The sequence below is a fragment of the Leptonychotes weddellii genome, chromosome 11, assembly GCF_054177405.1.
Source record: "Leptonychotes weddellii isolate Sample4059 chromosome 11, ASM5417740v2, whole genome shotgun sequence".
Taxonomy (NCBI): Eukaryota; Metazoa; Chordata; class Mammalia; order Carnivora; family Phocidae; genus Leptonychotes; species Leptonychotes weddellii.
This window is the reverse complement of record NC_138379.1, coordinates 84,095,363-84,105,905: the sequence shown is the minus strand read 5'-3', so window position 1 is coordinate 84,105,905 and position 10,543 is coordinate 84,095,363. Positions and strand designations below refer to the sequence as shown.

Genomic DNA, 10,543 nt, shown 5'->3' with positions numbered 1-10,543 from the left:
ATAATAATTGATAATTGTTATATTTATTATACTTATAATCTTTTACTTTTGCTTTTGAGTAGCTCATTATACCTTTCAAACTTCTCTTATATGTTATCCCATTTGCAGTTTCTAGAAACCACCTAAGGCAGAAGGGAGATTTGCTGGCTATACTTATGTAGAGACACATAACCTGAGGCCGACAGAAGTCACGAGTGTCCAGGGAGACAGTGCTGGACCCAGCCCAGCACTCAGGTCAGCCGGCGTCCAGAGCAAGGCTTTTCCATCACAGCAAATGGTCCACACTTGCCTCTCCGGTGAAGGGTGGATGCACATTTAAGGGCCAGGCCTGTATTGCAGATCTCAGAGCCCCTCGGCTTGGGGACATGTGGCAAGTGGGTGAGTGACAACATCAACCAGAACGTCATGCGTGCACACGCACTGCTGGCCGGGCAGAGACGCACAGAGGGGCAGCCCTGCCTGCAGGAAGCATTTACACCCAGGCTGAGCCAAGGGCCATGCATGGAGTCTTGGCTAAGTCCCTCCTGATCGAAGGTGTCTGTTCTCCCTCCTCCTTGCCCCCCTCAGCCTCTGCCAATGGCTGCCACATTCTACCCACCCTGCTTTAGTGAAGTTGGCTCATGCAAGCAGAGTTCTTTGGAGGAAGAACCACAATCCAGGTTTTATAGGGAGAAACTCATTGACCAATGAACCTCTCTGTGGAGTACTTCCTCTGTGTCCTCCCCTCTGCTCAGGCTCAAAAAGGAATAACTGACACGAGTGAGCTCCTGCTCACGCAGCTTCTGTGCTTGGCCACTCACACACGCTGTGTCCCTTCCCCACCCCACAATGCTGTGGGAGGTGCGGGCGTAGTCCCACCTTTCAAGCAAAGACACCGGGGATTAAAGAGGCAAATCAGGTGTCTGAGACTAGACGGGAACAGGTGGTTCAACCTCACCGCGAACTCGGGCTCAGAGAGAGTCAGGGTCCAGAGAGTTCTGCGCACGTGGTCATGGGCGGGAACGATGGCCTTTGGAGGTGAGTAGTGAAGACACAAGGCAGGCAGCTGCCCATGTGTGGTACCTTTTCTGGTACCTTCAGAAAAGAGGGTTGGAGTAGTCACAGAGGGCTTCCCGGAGAAAGCAGAATCTGAGATGCCAGATCTCAGATGGATGCCAATCACCCTGCACTTTATGATGGTCCAGTGATAAGGTTGTCACGGTCATTGTTATGAATAACCTTGTGCAAGGCCTATTGTAAAGACATTACATTATTATCTCATTTAATTCCTCCAACAACAAATGAGGTAGATGAGAGAAGGACTGAAAGCCTGATCTTTCCTGAGCTGCTCTGACACCATGTCCGATGTGATCTAGGAAGGAGAATAAGGGCTTTGGGCCTGGCAGACCCACAAGTGCATCTTGTAGGACCAATTTGTTGTGCAACTCAAGGCAGGGTGGCCGGGAGAGACCAGTGAGCAATCAGCACAGTACAAACATGGCAGACACAAGACAGAAGTTCAAGCTAATGAATGGTCTTCGGGTTGGACTGTTGAACCTGATAAAAATGTTGACTTCATTATTCCAACTGGTAGCAGGTGAGACTTTCGAGGACTTAGTGCAGTGGCTGAATGAGTAGGCGTTAACCCCAGACACGTGGGTTCAAATCCCAGCTCCGCTACCTGCGAGCTGGGTGACCGTGGGCAAGTTCAACCACCGTCCTTCAGTTGCATCATCTTTAAAATGAGGACAACTAGAGCTTCTCCTCATAGGATTGTTTTGAAGATTAGAATTAACACATGCAAAGTGCTCGGAGTGAGGCCTGCCCTCCCACAGTGCATAATGTGCTGGCTACTATTAGCAATTCCGAGGCTTTTTATTGAACACCCATTCTGCACAAAACATTGTGGGAGATATGAAAATGAACCAGGCCCGGTCTTGGCCTTGGATGTGCACTCAAATAATTAACATAGCCCAGAATGGGATCAGGTGCTGTTTTCAAAGTGCAAGAAAAGCATTTATAGAAAGAGACCAGTCCTGAGTGGACAGGGTCCATGAGGGAGAAAGAATTTGAGCTGGTGCTTGAGGAAGGGGCAGGATTTTGCAGACGGGGTTCGGGGCTGGGAGGGGAGTCACAGGGACTGTTTGTTCTCAACACCTCAGCCCGCAGCAGTTACAAGGGGTCTCATGCACTCTGGGTGATACCTGTCAAAAAGAAAAAGAAGTCAGTCAAATTAACATTGCCATTTAACGCAGCGTTAAGTCTTCATACTCTTCCCAGTAAAGATCTTTCTGGCATTTTCATGAACACAAGCCCATTCTTGTTTTCATTTTGGAGCCCTTGGGTCGACCCAGTGTTAGCCCACTCCAGACAGGTCTTCCTGCAAAGGGGAGTTTTAAACTGATGTGAATGTCACCCACACTCTTGGCTTTGAGTCCACAGCTCAGGCACGACTAGAAATGGGACGGAGGAGAGAGGTTTCTGAAAGGCAGCGGGAGCTGGAAGCCTGGGACCCAGCTCTTGCCCCCACATGGCACCCACAGACCAGGGACACCTGCACCCTTCCCTTCGTACCCCTTCCCTGTCCTCTCCCACCCTGTGTCTGTCCTTCTTTCTTCCCCTTTCTTGTTTTTGTTTTCCTTCCCTCCCTCAGCCGCCCCCACCCTCTTCCCCTCCTTCTTTCTGACTGGGTGCCACTTCTGGGATTTAATTAAGAAACTCTTGTGTACCCCACAAACCTACACTCCACCATCTTCATCCCCAGCCCCCTTCAAGAGCCCGAGACGCACTTTCCCTGTTTCCTGGAAGGTAGACAGATCATTTGCCGGGGGCCAGAGCAGAGAGAGGAAGAAGAGCAGGAATAGTCCTCGGACCAGGAGACAGGCTCCTCTCCTAAGGAGGAAAAATAAAGCCAGGAAAGAATCCACTCACAAACCTTTCAAAGGGACATGGAGGGAAAGTGGAGAGATTTTTTTCCTCTTCTCCTTCAGGAAAAAAAGCTTTTAAAATAAATATCTGACAGCATCTCTTATTTGAGTAATTCTTTGGTGGTTATAAATGTGCCACTCTAGAGTGCTTTATTTAGAAGTTGAAAAAAAAAATGTATTCTCCAGGAGAGAGCTCAGCATCACCCAGGAGAGCAAGGCTCACTCTCCTCCTGGCTGTCTTGATGCCCAGCCTCAAACATTCATATCTTCTTCAATAATCCGATCTAGGTTATAAAAATTAAAAAAAAAAAAAAAAGAGGAGAGACAGCTGGTTCTCCCACACATCTGACATTTTCCTTTATGCCTGGTTTAACTTTTTTATGACAGCCTGGGTTCACTCCATTGGAGAATTCCTCTCTTCAAATGAGCTTCGTGTTTTATGTTTGAAAATTTTTCTTTAGACAAACCTGGTAATTTTTCAAGTTAAAATGTGTACACTTGAAGCACTTAGGAAGTTTAAGGATCCATGTGATCGGCACATAAATCTGAGGTTATTCATGCTAAAGTCCCATATCTAACGGCACTATTAAAAAAAATAATAATCAAAAGCAAGTGACATATTTTTACTTGTTTAAAAAAGCAAAAACCCCCAGCCTGTCAGTTTGCTGAGTAATTGATTAGTATCTCTGCACACTCCCCACTTTCTCCTTGGTGACATGTACTGTGTGACTGTAGCTGGCGTTCAGCGGGTAGCTAGCTCGCCTTGCAGCGGGTGTGGGGGTCCTTCTGTTCTCAGTGGGGAGACAGATTGTCCCCCTGGCTGCTGGGGTCTGCTGCATCTGAGGCCAGGGGCTCCTCGCTGGGCCCATGTCTGTCTTCCTGGCTGCTGAGCTCACACGGTGAGAAAGAGATGGAGACTTTGGAGCCCAGGACCTGAGTTTGACTTACCCTTCACTGACCGAATCACCTTAGGATGGCTGCTTGACTTCTCTGTGCCTCTGGCTTTTTCATCTATAAAAAGGTGTTCACGAAAATGTCTACACTACGCATTATACTAAGAGCTCGGTGAATAGTACATCCCTGCATGATTTTATTTGTTGGTTTAACATGGTGGGAAGCCAGATTGCTTCATAGCCCACCCCCTTCAGACCCTTCAGTAGGCCAGCCAGAGGGGCAGGATGTAAAGTTCAACCCCTCATTCTGACCGACCTCCTCGTACCCTGAATTCCAGAAATAACTGTGGTGACAGTAAACATACAGAGATAAGAAGCCCTCTCTTAACCACCTGCTCTGAGTGTCAGGACCATCTATGAACCACAGAGCTGCACTCCTTGTTCAGACTCCACTTTTTGAGCTGGGCACGATTCCACCCATCAGTGGAGAATGAGTCCTTTTATCTCTGGGTGAGCTCAGAGTGTAGTCCCTAGACCACCAGCAAGGGCATGGCCTGGGAGATTCTTAGAGAGGCAGATTCTCAGACTCCCATCCCACACCGACTGAATCACAATCTGCATTTGAACAAGACCCCAGGGAATTCATATACATGTCAAATTTGAGGAGAACAGCCCCTGGCCACAACAATACTGCTTGACCCCAGACCGAGACCGTGGCAGAAGAAGGACTTTCCATCCACCATCTCCCACTGCCTGGGACCTGGAGCACCTACCCCATAAAGTGTTGCTGAATAGAAGCCCCTCTAATGGTAGTTGGGTCATGTGGAGACTTCTCAACTTCTGTTCCTTGTTCTCTCTACCACATGCTATGACAAGTCACAAGGTTTGGGTAGAATCAGCTTCGCAGGGCCTGAGGCTAATGAGCGCAAGTTTTCCTGAGTTGCAAATGGAGCCTCTAAGTGCATCACCATGATTCCTTAGGTTGCTACTGGATTAAAGCTTTGCACATATCCCATCATTTGATGCTCAGAGCACCTGGATGCTTGAGGGGGCAGGTAGCTATTCAGAGAAGCGAAAGAATCTGCCCAGAGCCCCTCATGAGTGGACGGTGGGCAGGGGGCAGGGGGTCTGGCTGGTCTGCACAGCAATTTACAAATCTGTGCTGCTTAGAAGAAACCAAGATGGAATTTGAAGGCTTTCTTCAACTGGAGGATCTGTGGATTCTGGAGATATCGAAGAGAGGTTTGCAGCCCAATCAATACTAAATCAATTAATTTAGCCTTCCAGATAGCTCTGTATACTCACCCAGGGATAGAGACGCAACTCCCGGCATGGAATCCAAACTGCTGAGGCGAGTCACCAATCAGCCTGCAGTATTGACTGAACGCCCACTGTGGGCAGCCGCCCCACGCCAGGCCCTGCAGGGCAGGAGGCAAGGGGCACAGCCAATAAACGCGCTTTTGGAGCTGTGAAGGAGGACGGCGTCCAGAATGCTGTTCAATGTTCTGGAGAGAGAGAGAGATGTCCAGGAAATGTCTGCTTGAGTTTCGTGCCAGCGAAATAAATTGTCTCAACAGATGAGTTTGTATGCTTTCTTTCGTTAAAAAATAATAAAAAAAAGCTACATAACTCAATGAATATCCCTCTTTTGCCTCAGCTGCCAGAAAACCCAGGATAAATCTGCCCAAATGGTGTAATCTACTCATTTCAGAAGCCTGAGAGCATCTACTACATCCCTTCAAGGCTCTGTTCCTTTTTGTTTTGTGTTTTGGTGTGAAAATCACTTTGAATCCGTTTCTGATAATAGACAGGGCATAAAACACTCTTGTGCAACTTTGAGGCATTTTCCACTTGCTTTGGTGTGATGGAAGAAAGGCATGCGGTAATTTCCTGAGGTGTCTGAGATGGGGTCTTAGAATTGGGAGGTTGGGGTCTCAGGGATTCCACTGATTTGATGGGCAAAGTTGCATGAATCCTTTCTCCCTTCTGGGCCCCGGCTTCCTCATTCACAAAATAGAGAGGTTAGACTAGCTCCAAAATTCTGCCAAGTGAAAAGGAGAAATAGCAAGAGAACAGGTACAAGGTATCAGAAATGCGGAGAGAATGAATGGCACGAGCATACTCCGGTGTTGAGTTCAAGATGGGAGCTCTCCTGAAGCTTTGAAGCAGATGTGTAAATCAAATGTCAGTGTGCGTGTCTTCATGGCGGACAGAGGGAAGAGGCTATTCACGTTGTAGAAGATGAAAGAAAAGATGGCCACCAATTCTTCCCCTCTGGCCTGTGATGCTGAGGCGGAGTCCAGGAGCTATTTCTTCACTCCCTGAGCTGAGTATAGCCATATAACTTTGGCCAATATGAACAGGAGCTTGGAAAGTTCACGTGCTTCTGGTGTTGCCCTCTTGCTGCTTTTGGAACTCAGCTCCCCAGGTTAGCCTGCTAGATTATGAGATACACAGGGCCCAGTTGTCATCGCTTCAGCCAAACCCCAGGGGTGTGATGGGACCACATGGGCCAATCCCCAGCCAACCCACCTGCACGTCAGTGAGCCAGCCCGGCTGAGATCAGCCAAGCCCAACCCAGCCCAGCATTGCTCTGAAGAATTGTGATCGAAGGAAATGGTGGTTCTTTTAAGCCACTAAGTTTTGAGGTGATTTATTACATGGCAAGAGCTAACTGCTAACACCAGTTGGGAGGACATGTCTATTTGAAGACTCGAGAATCAGAACCAGCAAATCCCAGTTGGGGAGCCTGCTGGGGAGAGAAGGTAGTTGGGGCTTTTTTCTCTCCATCTGCAAAGCTGGGTGACTTCACCCCCCCCCAAATCTTATCCCTGTCCCCATTCTCCTTTTTCTCTCTCTCTCTCTCTCTCTTTTTATCCATCATGCTTCCAGCAGGGGATGGAAGCAGACATGCCCATTCTTGGCGCTGTGCACCTGCTAAAGCGAGAGAGAGGATTAGCTGTGGTAGAGCAGCCGGGGAGCAGGACGCCCGATAGATAATTAACCCATCCTCCTACATACCTTGGCTTCCGACAAAAGGAGCTGTACAAATCGACCCAACAAAATTATCGGTACTAATCTCCCAGCCCCTCGGCACGCTGTCCCTCTCCTGGCCGGCACCTGGCAGGGCTGTTAAGCCATCATATTCTACCCCCTCGGCCCCCAGCCCTGTCCCCCTCTCTCCTTTTCTCTCTTTCTCAAGTTGTTACCACATAGGCATCACGGAGAGAATCAAACAGGGACAGGTCCTATTGTTCAGGAAAGAGGCAAGAAAAAAATAATCAAAAAAGCAGGGGACTTAAAAAAGACCCGAATTATTTCTCAAATAGAATGGGAAAATCTAACATGCCTTATCACTACGGAGAACAAGCACTGTGCAAACGTCCAGGCCCCTGACTGGCAGGCCGGTTGTTTTGAATAGACGCATGACATTGTCAGAGAACCTGCCATTGTGTTGCTGAAAGGCACTTGCAACATTGCATAAAAATCAGGCGTTCGTGTCACCCTCAGACTAGTCAAAGCTGCTGTTTTTTCTTTCTTTCTCTTTCTTTCTTTCTGAAAGAAGAAAGAAGGAAAATAAGAAATGTCCCCAGAATGAGACCTTCAAAGCCAGATAAATGTTATTTTTGAAAGACATCAGAAATGGGCACCCAAGCAAAGTATATTTCATTTGGAAAGGATGCCGGGAGGGCCCCGGGGAAGTAAGAGGCCGGTGTTGGGTTGGAGTCAAAGTTTCCCTCGGAGTTTGAATTCTTCAGGCTAGACTTGCTGGCCAGTACCTTCTGGATTTGGCCAGCTCTCTTACTATCCTGTCTCTTCCCAGTTACCTCCATTGTGAGCTGTTATATAATTTACACGCGTTGTTTTCCAAGACCCCTACAGTGTCCTCATCTGTCACTTCTCAGGGAGGGAATGGAGTGTCAGATCTTTGGAATTCCGAAGGGATCTCAGCTCATCATCCCAGGAACCATGTTTGTCTCCAGCCACCCTTAAGCCACACTGAGAAACCCGGAGGGAGCTGACCAGGGCTCTTCCTCGGACGCCACTCTCCGTTGCAAATGGCCTGCCGCTTTCACGGTATGCCCTGGCCACCCTACGATGACTATAGTTAAAGGGCTTGATCATTCTCCCCATGAAAGAGATAAATTCTCCTCCACAGACCAGAGATACGGGAACTAAGAAAAGTCATCAGAGAGGGCATGGCATGTTCTATCTGGTCATCGCATCGAGAGACAACTTTCCCGGTCTCCTAAAGGCTTACTGCAGGAGAAGACGAGATTCCAGAGTCTCTGGAGAAGTTACGAGATTCGCACATGAGCATAAAGCCCGTACTGTGCTCTAATCGATTGCTGTCCTTTAGAGTCTCACAGATTCCACATTTAAGAAGAGGGAAGAATTTAGCCCTAATATTGATTTGGCTTGCTGTGCTTCCTGTGGGGAAGGGGGCAGGCCGGGAGACCAGCTCTGGCTGGGCAGTCTGGCTGATGGATGCTCCCTAATTGCCAGCTTTGATTAGTTCAGCGGCTTCTAGATTTCTGGCTGTTAACAAACGGTTCTTAGTCTGTGCCTGCTGTCCTCAGAGAGAAGATGGGAAGCTTCTTCGCACCTAAGAGCTGCCCCTACAGGCTGCTGGTTTCCTGTCACAAAGGAGTAAGTGTGGAGGAAAGAACTGTAAATGCCCAACCTACTGCACGCTCTTGGGTTGGCCACTTAACCGCCTTGCGTTGGCTTCCTCATGGGTAAAATTTACTTTATTTTATTTATTTATTAATTATTAATTTATTAATGCCACACATGTTCCAGAATGGATTTAAGGTGGCTTATCTGTAAAATGAAGGGATTAGACTAGGTGATCCCCTCTAAGGTATCCTCCCCGCTCTAGGACGTTCTGACAATCCTGCTTGCCCCTTGACTTTGCAGAGTCTACAGCTCGATTCCAAGTTACAGAGATGCCAGCCTCCCCCAACCATGAGTGATTCAGAGTCACGGAGGGACTGTGGGGGTGACTGGGGAGACATGTGCTTTGTGCTATGACAACACTTTGTACTTAGGGTTTCACACCAGCAAACCAAAGTCTGGGTATTAACGAATTTTAAATTCACCTTTAATAGCAAAGAATTTATAGATTGGAGCAGTTTCTAAGGAGTTCCCTGCAAATACTAATTTGTTTTAAATACTCAGCAAAGTAATACAGCCCCTTACCAATTCTCAGCCCTTTGGAGTCTGCCTATCCCCATCCTATCACTCACAGGCCACAAAAGCTTCAAGTCTGAAGAGTCAGTCTGGGGCACTTCATTCTAAGAGAGACCCTGACAAATGGGAGTTTGTTCTGAGGAGTGTGATCAGGGAAAGAAAGGTGTGGAAAGAGTGCCTTATGGGGAACAATAGGTGAAGCTGGAGATGTTTTGCTGAGAAAAGAGAAGACTTCCCATTGGCAGAGTTGTCACGATGAAGAAGGACCCATGGGGCCACATGGAACTGTTGGAGCTGCCCATCAGTAGGATGCGGTGTCTTGGGAGATGGTGAGCCAGAACCACTGCAAGTAACAAACCGAGGCCAGGTGGGCACCTGTGCGGGTTCTGTGGCAGATATAGAAGTGGACAGCTCTTCACTCTTCATCAGCATTCTTCTGGTTACAAGCAATAGAAACCAACTGGAGACATTGGTAAAAACTATGGGCATTTATAAAGGTGCAGGGACGACTTTTATATAAAGGTACAGACATGTTGCTAAAGCAAGCCAGAGTCGGGCCCTCAAACACCAGCAGAGTTCATGTCGTTGCTCTCTTCTGCGTGTCTTTTCACTCTCCTTCTCTCTCCTGCTCTTCAGAACTAGCTTTGTCTGCTTCTCCTGTCCCCAAAGTTGAGAACATGGCAGTTGACATACTGTAGGTATAACTTTCTCTCTCTCCCTGGTCCTCATCTTTCAGAAAGGGACACTGGTCCAACTTGGGCCAGTTGCCTACGTACTTGTTACCGACAAGCATCGTTCCCGGAGGGCACTGCTGTCACCTATGGATTGGGCTTAAGTTGAAGAGCTGACAGAAAGAGGGAATGATGAGAAAAGAAAGCAAAGAATGTCCACTACACAGGCACAGTTCTTGCACTCAAGGAGATTATAGTCCAGAAAGGGAAGGAGACACACAAACCATGAACTCTAGTGTAAGACCAACCGTGGCACATTCTAGAACAGAGATGTCTGGTTCAGATGGTGCACGGGAAGGAGGAATTCTGATGGACAGAACCAGAAGGCTTCCCATGAGAGATATAGCATTCCAGCAGGGCTAGCTGTCTTCCTTCGTTGCCGTTGGTGTTGATAGTGGTGGTAATGACTTTTTAACCTCACAGATGATAAATAAGTACATTCTTCTCATGTAAAAAATTGGCCATCTTCTCATAGTTAATTATGATATATATCCCTTTAGACTATGTCCACAAATTTTCATTGATGTAGATGTCTTATTGTATAAAATATGATTATTCTGCATATGTTCTACATAAATAAAATACTATACATATTATTATCTTACAACTTCCATTTTTCACTCAATAATACCTCCTAGAGAGCTACCCAAGGTAGTATATATTAGAATTTATCCTATTCTTTTCAACTAATGCATATTATTCTGTCTTAAGACTACGATACCATTTATTTAACTGTAACATAACTTACCTATACCTCAGTTGGTAGGAATCTGGGAGGTATTCCTTTTCTCACTTAAAAACGATGCTGTAATGGACGTAT

General features: G+C 47.3%; 1 long non-coding RNA gene across 5 annotated transcripts in view; it reads right to left on the bottom strand.

Moving 5' to 3' along the window:
* Positions 1 to 1,835: 1,835 nt before the first annotated feature.
* The window catches only part of LOC145716308 (uncharacterized), a 129,065-nt gene continuing 120,357 nt past the window's right edge, over positions 1,836 to 10,543 (bottom strand). For 3 of the 5 annotated variants that reach the window (XR_014138919.1, XR_014138916.1, XR_014138915.1), the window contains 2 exons: positions 5,105 to 5,304; positions 1,836 to 2,183 (listed from right to left, as the gene is read on the bottom strand). This is a non-coding gene — a long non-coding RNA (uncharacterized LOC145716308). Of the gene's footprint in view, positions 2,184 to 2,768; positions 2,872 to 3,854; positions 3,918 to 5,104; positions 5,305 to 10,543 lie in introns of all 5 variants that reach the window. The other 2 variants (XR_014138917.1, XR_014138918.1) reach the window with 2 other exon arrangements.